Below are 10,033 nucleotides of genomic sequence, written 5' to 3'. Positions count from 1 at the left end.
AATGACAAAAATTCATACATATATAGACATAGTTCATCTCACCTTGCCTATCTACATATCTACCTAAGGTAAGTAAGTAAAGGAAAGAGAAAAGAAAAGAGGGAAGAAAAAAAGAAAGAGAAAAAAAGAAAAGAAAAAAAGAAACAGTATGAAGCTAGATTACTAATTCTATGCAGGTATTCATAACTGATTTTTCCTATCAGATCGTCAAAGTTTTTTCAACACTGTAGTCTATTGATATTACTTGTAGGTGAATTCTCATCTCTAATATATATCTTATCTCATTTGTTACTTAGCCTTTGTACATCATAATCTCTTTTAAATTGTTCCCTAAGTCATTTTAAGTCAATAAAATATCTCATTTATATATCTTAATTCTCATTGTCTTTCTTATCAAACCATTTGTACAGTTTCTCGTTATGGGAATATTTGATTTGGTGGCTGGCTGGCTTGTGCATGTTGAAGAAATGAGGCTGTTGTGAGCACGGTTAGTGTACTTTGTACACGGAATGAGAACAGCTCCCCTTTGCTGTATTTATCAGGAGATGTTTCTGGCACTCCACCCCACCCCACCCCACCCCACATGCACTTTACCATATTTTAGGCCAGCAAAAGTTAAGTTGTGAAATTTCAGGAGACCTGAGAATATCAGGATTACAGTTTGAATTGCGGGCCAGCATGTCAGTGTGGCATTGAGATGAATAGCATAATAGCATAAATCACAATTGTTTCAATAGTATAGTTATGCATATATTGACCTATGCACACCAGTCACACTGAATACCTTTATTTGTAACCATTTTGGAACTTTGTACCAAGAGACAATAATCACAGGCTCACCATTACTGGAGAGGCCACGATTTGTTTCAGTCATTTCCTCTTTTTTATCTAAGCATTCCAGCGTTTTCCCCAGGAAATTCTTTCCTATTCATTTTGAGTGTCTTTCAGGGAAGCCAACAACATGAAAGTTCTGAAAAATGTTGTCTTATTTTGACATCATAATCAGATGTTTCCCCTTTCTTTCAGCTTTTAGAGAAACAGCCCAACAGCCTTTGGAGTGAAAAAAAAAATGAGATGGAAAGTGCCAGTGTAACTGTGAGCAATAACCAGAATTCAGCAACCTAGTTCAACTGAAAAAAAGACTTACTAATACAAAGACCATTCATACAACATGCTGAACTGAGTCTTGGATGTGAGACAAATTTGTCATTTGAACGCCAAAATGGAGCTAAGTGACGGTTTCCACAAAACCTGCCATGGCTAAATTTAATTAAAAACAGACCCCACATTGTTTGGAGTTAAACTAACTTTACCCACTGAACTAACTTTGGGTGTTATTTGAACTCCTAACCTCAGGCTGATACCTCCCACCCACCATCTCCTGTATAATAGAGGCAAAGACTATAATCTTTATCTCTGCAGTTGTTCCAGTTTTCATTCCTGGTGCTGAGGCTCTCCAACATGGGATGCACTAGAGCAGTGATGGCTAACTTTTTTGGCGGCAAGGGCCAAAAGCACAAATACACACGCACACCCATAATGCAATGTGTGCCTAACCTCCCCATGTGCCCTGCCCCCTGCACATGCAACCCTCCCAGTGTGTGCCCCTCCCCACAGACATGTAAACGCATCTCTTGCATGCATCTCACCCCCACGCATGCGTAGCAGAGACCCAAAAACCAGCTGGCCAGCGGGAGGTGCATGCACATGCAAAACGGAGCTGAGCTGGGCCGACATATATACATATACATATATATACATATACATATACATATACATATATACATATATACATATATACATATATACATATATACATATATACATATATACATATATACATATATACATATATACATATATACATATATACATATATACATATATACATATATACATATACATATACATATACATATACATATACATATACATATACATATACATATACATATACATATACATATACATATACATATACATATACATATACATATACATATACATATACATATACATATACATATACATATACATATACATATACATATACATATACATATACATATACATATACATATATATATATATATATATATATATATATATATATATATATATGTTTTCGTAGATTTTCACAGGTGTAGGTATGCTGGTCTTGTTGTATTCGGGTCTTTTCCTGTGTAAGATTGAGATTGTCTTGGCAACGTTTTGGCAAGGTCTCACTTAACATCTTCAGGCTGGGTTTGGGGCTTAAAGCATGGTCGGAGCTGCCGTCTTTCTATAAATCTTGGTGGGGGGGTGTGGAGTGCTGGCTTTGTTTCAATAAGTGGAATGATTGGTCGTGTGGTTGTATCATGATTAGTAGATTGGTGCTGGCTGTGTGTCCGTTGTTGTTTTGTGTTGTAATAACCTGGGTGGTGGGTGGGGCTCGTTTGTTGATGAGGGCTGGTTTCCAGATGTCTAGTAGGCAGGAGGTATCATCACGTTTATTCATGTTGTGGGGATGTTTCTCTATTTCGATAGCTTCCATAATTATTCTCTTGTTGAATTGTTCTGTTTTGGAGATTAACTTGATTCCTTCAAAATGAATTTCATGTCCTGTAGTTTTAAAGTGCTGGAAAAGGGAGGAAGTTTTTTCTTTTTTTCTTACTGCGTTCTTGTGTTTTGTGATGCGTGCATTTATTCTCCTGTTTCTTTGTCCTATATATGTTGCAGGGCAGATTTTGCATGGTATTTCGTAGACTCCTTGGGTTTCTAGCTGGATTTTGTCTTTGGGGTTTCTTAAGATGTTGGCTATTTTTTGGTCAGTGTTGAAGGCTGTCTTGATATTGTGTTTGTGGAGAATTTTGCTGATTTTATCTGTGGTGCCTTTGATGTAAGGGAGGAGGGCGATGCCGTTGTCCTGTTCTGTGTCTTGGTTTGGGGTGGGAGTCTCCCTTTGGATTAGGGTTGATTTTTTTTTCTTTGGAATCCGTTGGAGATTAATACGTTTGTGAGTGTGTGTAATTCAGTTAATCAATTTTTCATGAAAACTATAGACAAATTTTAATTTCTTAGCAATAAGTCCTCAATATCTATAACTCTCTTAAATGGAACAAACATAACTACTTTTATATAATGTTAAAGTATTTGCCAAGATTTCAATTTTGCCGAGTAATAACTCCCTGGGCTTGTAACAGTATGTTTTCTATATTATTTTCATTCCAATACATTACTGATAGCAATATCTTACATTCTTTTGCTGATGTCCAAATATCCAGAATGGCCCAGGATGATTTCTTAAATATACCAATGTTTCCAGCACTATGCTAAATAGTAAGAGATAAGGAGCATCTTTGCCAAGTTTTAATATGAAATATTCCCTTTTCATTCAAAAAATAAAATGTGATAGAAATCCTTTTGTTTATAGCCTATGTTGTACTATGCCAAATACTTTTTATATCTCCAAAGAAGCCAGTGCTTCTATTTTATTATTGTAATACAATGCTAAATCACTTAATATTGTTAGAGATTGGATGTGCTTTCATAGATCAAAACTGTGCAACATTAATTGTTGAAAGTAATGCTTTTAGTAATAAACGCAGCTGTCATATCTTAAGATCTACATCTAATAAGGGTAATTTGGATAATAGCTCACAGAACTTTACCAACATTATAATATACTACAGATATCTCTTTTTCAAAAGACCTCTTATATGTTACTACAAGGGAGCAGCCAAATTCCCTTATCGTTTTTATATCACTCTGTGGGGATCCTGTTTGATCCCCTTTAGAGGCCTTTTTAACTTCAATTCTCCAATAGTATAAAATATCATTTGCAATTTTAAGAATGTAGCTAAATCCTACAAATGAATATATTAGATTTTTGGAAGCGTAATTCTGATTTTCAAAATTAATGACAGATCTATCATTCAAAGTATGGTTTCTAGCATGAATACTCAGAGTTTTCATTTGCATCATTTTCTAACCATTCTAACTTTTTTTTAATCAAAAAGTCTGACAATTGCATTTAAATTTAAATGATACCCCAAACTAACCTCACATTTGCTGATCCTTCGTCTGAAAAAAAAAATCAATATCTTTTTTTTAAACTTTGTTCTGGTGTTGTTTGTAATGATCTCCACTTTCCATATGCCACAGTCATCCCAGATGGGCCCATAGATACTGGCATTCTCCCACCATCAAGGCTCTAATCTAGCAAAACTTTAGTATAATCCTTTTTAGTAAGATGCAGAAATTGTAGCAAGGTTACCCTTTCACTGCACTTGTTCCAGAGATGGGTTCCTAGCGGTTCGGTCTGGTTTGGCTGAGTAGGTAGTAACTCGGCCTGCCACGCCCCCGAACTGGTTCTCTTGACGCCATCTTGTTTTTTGCTTCTGCGTACGTGCAGAAGCATTTTTTTTAGTACTGCACATGCACATCTCTGAGCGAACGGCAGTAGCATTAGCCAGAACCCACCTCTGACTTGTTCTACATGCAAATACAGGAAACTTGTAAAGGATGATATCTCTCAAATTATTCCAACTGAGATAACCAGTTGTGTTTGATTTGCGTTGGCTGAAATCTTATTTAAGATATTTACAGGTAACGCTCAACTTACAACTATTTATTTAGCAATCATTCAAAATTACAATGCCATGAAAAACTGATTTACAACCAGCAAACTTCACAATTTAGGGAGGGAGTTGAGATACATCGGGCAGCCAAGTAAGTTAGAACAATTAATCAGTGGAACAACTTGCCTCCAGAAGTTGTGAATGCTCCAACATGGAAGTCTTTAAGAAGATGTTGAATAACCATTTGTCTGAAGTGGTGTAGGGTTTCTTGACTGTGCAGGGGGTTAGACTAGAAGACCTCCAAGATCCCTTCCAACTCTGCTATTATGTTCTATTCTAAGTGCTCGCTTTTTTATCAAGTGTGGAAAAGAAGCATTTTTAACAATGAAGTACCTGAGATTGTTCAAAAAAAAATGCCAATAACAGTCTTAACTAAATATCACAGTTTAGGAAAATCTGTTTCAAATTTTAGCAAGTAACTCTTGCTAAAACCACTGGCAAAAGCACAACTGAAAATAGTAGTTTTTAAATATACAGTTGAGAGAAATAAGCAGTTTCATCTTCCTGACTCTCTTTTAGCTTTATAAACCTGTTCTGACCCCCCTTGTCCCACACCAACACACACTCCGAGCCAAAGATAAGTTACGGCATTTAATTAACAGACAGACAGGTCCTTGGCAGCAAACCGATACAGACAAGCTTGGGCAGCAATCCAGAACAGATAAGGCTTGGCAGCAATCCAGCCTACCAAGCTCACAATAATGTTCTCCAACATTAATTCCTGCGTTGACTTCTGCAAGAGAGGTGTGTGCACAAGCAGTCTTTTTATAGTCTGGAGAGGAGCCTAATGACCACCAGCTGAGTGCAATTACCTCCTGTAACTGCGCAACTGTTCCTGATGCCTATTAGCTCTTCGGTGCCGTGCATCCAGGAACAACTCACTGCTGGCGTCCGGCTCACTCTCCCTTGTTTCCTCCCCACTGGTCCAAGGCTCAGGTGCCTCCTGGTGGCCAACCAGCCTCTCTGCGTCCTGCTCAGAGTCGGAACCCTGTCCAGGGTCCTCCACCTCCTCCAGAGCCAACTCATAGGGCCCCTCACTGTCGGAGTCTGGTGGCAGCTCCAATGGCTCCTGCTGGGCCACAATATAAACCCTAATATTAACAAGTTGGGAAGATCCTAAATGCTGTCTAGAACTTCCTATCCTAACCTCTTAGAGTGATGGCATAAAAGATTAGAACCCACATGAGCTTCCTACAATGGACATTTTTTATTTCTAAAGCGCAGTTTCTTTTACTATATAATATTCATAGATACCTATGATTGTTGCCTGGCTTCAAAAAAAAAAGAAGGAAGTGTGCACATCATAAAAATTGCTTCCTATTGCAGTGCGAATAACTCAACTGGTAGCAAATTGGCTGTTTGCCACTCAACATTTAAATATTGAAGTGTGTCTATAACTAGAACTCTACAACTGTGGTTTGGTTATCACCTGCCGAACTGTGGGATGAGAAGAACAGACCTGACGGAAATATGTCACACAACACATTTGATTGTCTTTTATTATCTGACAGTTGATAGATCTTTCAAGGTTCAAGGGTCTCAGGACACCTTTTTTGGGTGCATCCCGTTCCATAACTAATAGGACAATTGTGTGCTGGGATTTAGTTACTCCTCTGCCCTTAAACTGAAGGATGTTAAAACTTTCTTATAAAATTTCAGGGCACAAAGCTAGATATTACTGTGAGGGGAAGTTACACAAGGAAGCAGCCAGGGTGTAGATAAGAGAAACAAAGGAAGCCGCTTTCTGTCGCTCAGGATATTTCTCTGTCTTGTCCAGTTTTGTCCATCCCAGAGGGGAGCACCCTAAAGCCCTTCAGCTGTTAGATTCCAGTTCCATTAGCTCTATCCAGTATAATAAATACTGAAGCCCAATGGGGTTATAATTGGAAGTGACCCAGACATTAGAACAGACTGTGTTTCTGACATCATCTTTCAATATGCCCATGTTTTAGATGAAGATATCAAGAAATGCATCAGAACCAGTGGTGGGTTCCAGATTCCTTTCCAACAAGTATGGTTGGAACGGCCCCAGCATCACCCACATGGACGCACATGCATCGTACTTGCCTGTGAGTCTTCTGCAAGCCTCTGCGACGCTCCAGCTGCTCGGCGGAATGTCGCACATGGGCCATAAGTACCATGCACGTGCATGGAAGCGCCAAATGCTTAAAGGGCAGGTAAGGTAAGGAGCCCAGGTGGGCGGGTGAGCCCTCCGGAGCACCATACCAGAAAGGTACCTGGTGCTCCCGGCAGGCTCCAGTATGCCCATACCGGGGCGTACCGCCTGTAACCCACCACTGATCTGAACTCTGTGCAAATCATATTCTTTAACTTAGTGGCTCCCAACCTTTCGGGCATCAGGGACCAATTCCATGGAGAGAAGTTTTTCCATGGACCAGAGGTTTTGTGATTTCGTGTGTTACCTGCATCCCACAGATGGGGCTTCAGTTGTTTGTGCATGTTGCGGCCTGGTGCAGGTACACGGACCAGGGTTTGGGGACCCCTGTTGTAACCAATACATTCTCCCCATGCAGACATAGAAAAAAAATGAATGGTAGTGACAGGATGGCTTTATTCTTTTTGTAATCATTTTATTAGATGGTGAGATTTTGATATTGCTTTGGCTGTTAGGTGGGTTGGACTGAGAGAGATATCCGGTCATCAAGTCATCAAGCTGCTTTCATGGCTATGATGGGATTTGAACTCATGGTCTCCTGCTTTCTAGCGTCGGGCCTTAACCACTAGGCAAAAACCAATACGATACATGCCTGTCAGGAGCAAAATAAGTATGCCTTTTTATAGAAAAAGCTTTTTCTTTTTCAGCTTAAAATGTATCTGGATGATGATTATTGCGTTAAGATCAAGCATCTCCACAGAGTTGGAAATGATCCAACAAAGATCTCTGGCTGCGCGCTCCAGTATACAAGTGTAGTGATGCCAATTATTAAGTACAGGCCTCACATACGTCATAGGCTCAGTTTTGCAAAACTCCAGTGGTGGTACCAATCTGGAGGATTGTCCTATGGCTATGGGTGGGATTCATATGTAGTGAGTAACACAATGTGTGTAGTTATATCCTAGTAGGTTGTGTAAACCTTAATGTATGCAATGCAACATGGAGAAGCAAATTATAACAGTGTATTATTTGAACCAATTCTGTGTGTACTGTCTGTTTCTTCACCGAGTGGTTAGACCATAGGGAATTCTCAGAGATGGTCTATTAGGCAAAAGGAACTCAATTCAACTGCCAACAAAGATGCTGAAACAAATATATTATAAAAAGGTCAAGCCTTTTGTACCCCTTTAAAATTTGTTGTTGCATCTAGCAAAGCGGAAACACTAAAAGCCACATGAGAGTATGGTGGTCCCTCCCAGCTATCAAAGGCACAGAGTTTCCTCCACATGCTGGACGAGTTTACAGTGTTTCCAAAGTACACAATCAAAGCCTTTCTCCATTCATGTTGTTCCCTGAAATGAACACTTCACAAAACTACAATTACTAACCTTTGCCTTCCAAATTGTCCTATTGTTGTACATTGTTTTCATGTTGTGTTCCAGTCATTATTTATATTAGTATCATTTTATGTTCACTATTTTTAAGGAGCTCAATCTTTGTTACTTTTAGGAAAAACAGGTCAATAAAGTATTGGCATCTACCAATACTTAGTTAAGATTACAAAATTGCTGCTTTGTTGCTATAGTATAGAGGATTACAACAGAAACTTGAAAACTGTGAGTTTGCCAAACACAATCAAAGCAAGCTTATTTCGATTTTTTTTTGACAGTTTCCCCTATCTCCAGATTTAATGTATATCTTTATCAAAGATTACTCTACATCTAGCATTTCTACTGAAATTTGACTATTTATTTATTTCATCATATTTATATGACTTACCATCTCATAAACAAGTGTTTCTGGATGGTGTTTGTTTGTATGAACAAAGCAAATATATATATATATATATATATGTGTGTGTGTGTGTGTGTGTGTGTGTACGTGTACACACACACACAAACATATTAGTATTATTAAAAATGTGTGTTCCTTTTATAATTTTATAGAACATGTTTATTTTACTGGAATCCCAAAATATTTCATCAGTCCTCTGTTAATATTTAACAAACAATGGTTAGACAAATGTCTTAGTGTGGTAAATTAATCAGATCTATGCATCTTTACAATGATGGCATCAAAAATATTCAGGTCTGTATGCACACAGAGAGAATAATTAACTTCCCAGAAGAATACTGGCATCTGCACAAAGTAATGATGTAGGCAGAATGATCAGTTCTATTCATGGATAGCTCAACAATTTTCTTAAGTCATTCTAATGCTTGGAGCTATAGTTGAGGGCTATAGTTGAGAAGATGACTCATTCCTTCTTGCTTTTCCACCCCCACAGCAAAGGCTGAATTTGGGGTCTATGTGCAGAAAAAAAAAACAATAGGAGCATTTTTAGAAACAAAAGAAACTTTTGTAGAAAGGCTGAGAAAGAGCTTTAGTGCAGACTTCTCTGAATAGATCTTAGATGGACAGTACAATTCATATTGCTTCATATCTCCATCTACCTTCAGTAAATGAACTAAAATATTGTCATAATCTCCTAAATCTCCAATGCTGATGTCACTGATGGAAGATAAAGCCAAGTAAAAGATATCTCTGAATGTGTTTACTTCTCGAAGAAAGCAGTATGGGACATCAAAACTGAGCCTGGTGGTATATCTGGAAGATATCACTGATGTTTCTGTATGTACTTGAAAGAAATTACAGTTGACCAATGATTTGTCTATTTTTTATTTCATTTAAATTAACAAAATATATTTTACATGCAACTCTGAAATGAATTATTAGATATCAAGAGTAAATTGGAACTTTGGCTGAATTCTATTTATAAAGCTCACACTGTGTTACATAGATAAAATATAAATTGTTAATGTTACACCTTATTCAGCTTAGTAAACACAATACAGTGAACAAATAGCAGAATTCTATTCAACATAACATGGGCCTAATATAAATATTATATTTTAAATTACACTTTCAAGATTTGCACCATCACCCACAAAATGGAACAGCACCACAAAACAGTAAGATGTCAGAGATGATACCCCTGGGCAAAAATTTCAACAGAATAAAGGGTTGAAGAAATAGGAATCACCTGATTGCTGAGAAAAATTATATAGATGTATAACTATCAACATCTAATTAACTTATTTAATTCACAATGGTACCATTCTCCTTAATACTTAATAGTGAAAATAAAATTGCAATCTTATACTAGGCAATCAAAAAGATTTGAGATACCTAAATAGGGACTATCTTTCATAGTATGCATTAACTGGGAACACTCTTTTTATCACTTTCTGAATATATCTGAGCTCTCCAAGGTCTGCTGTTTTGAGGCCAATGCCAT

The sequence above is a fragment of the Thamnophis sirtalis genome, unplaced genomic scaffold (genome assembly GCF_051295495.1).
Source record: "Thamnophis sirtalis isolate CommonGarterSnake01/CBP01778 unplaced genomic scaffold, rThaSir2_p1.2 scaffold_5, whole genome shotgun sequence".
Classification (NCBI taxonomy): Eukaryota; Metazoa; Chordata; class Lepidosauria; order Squamata; family Natricidae; genus Thamnophis; species Thamnophis sirtalis.
This window is presented reverse-complemented; position numbering follows the sequence as displayed.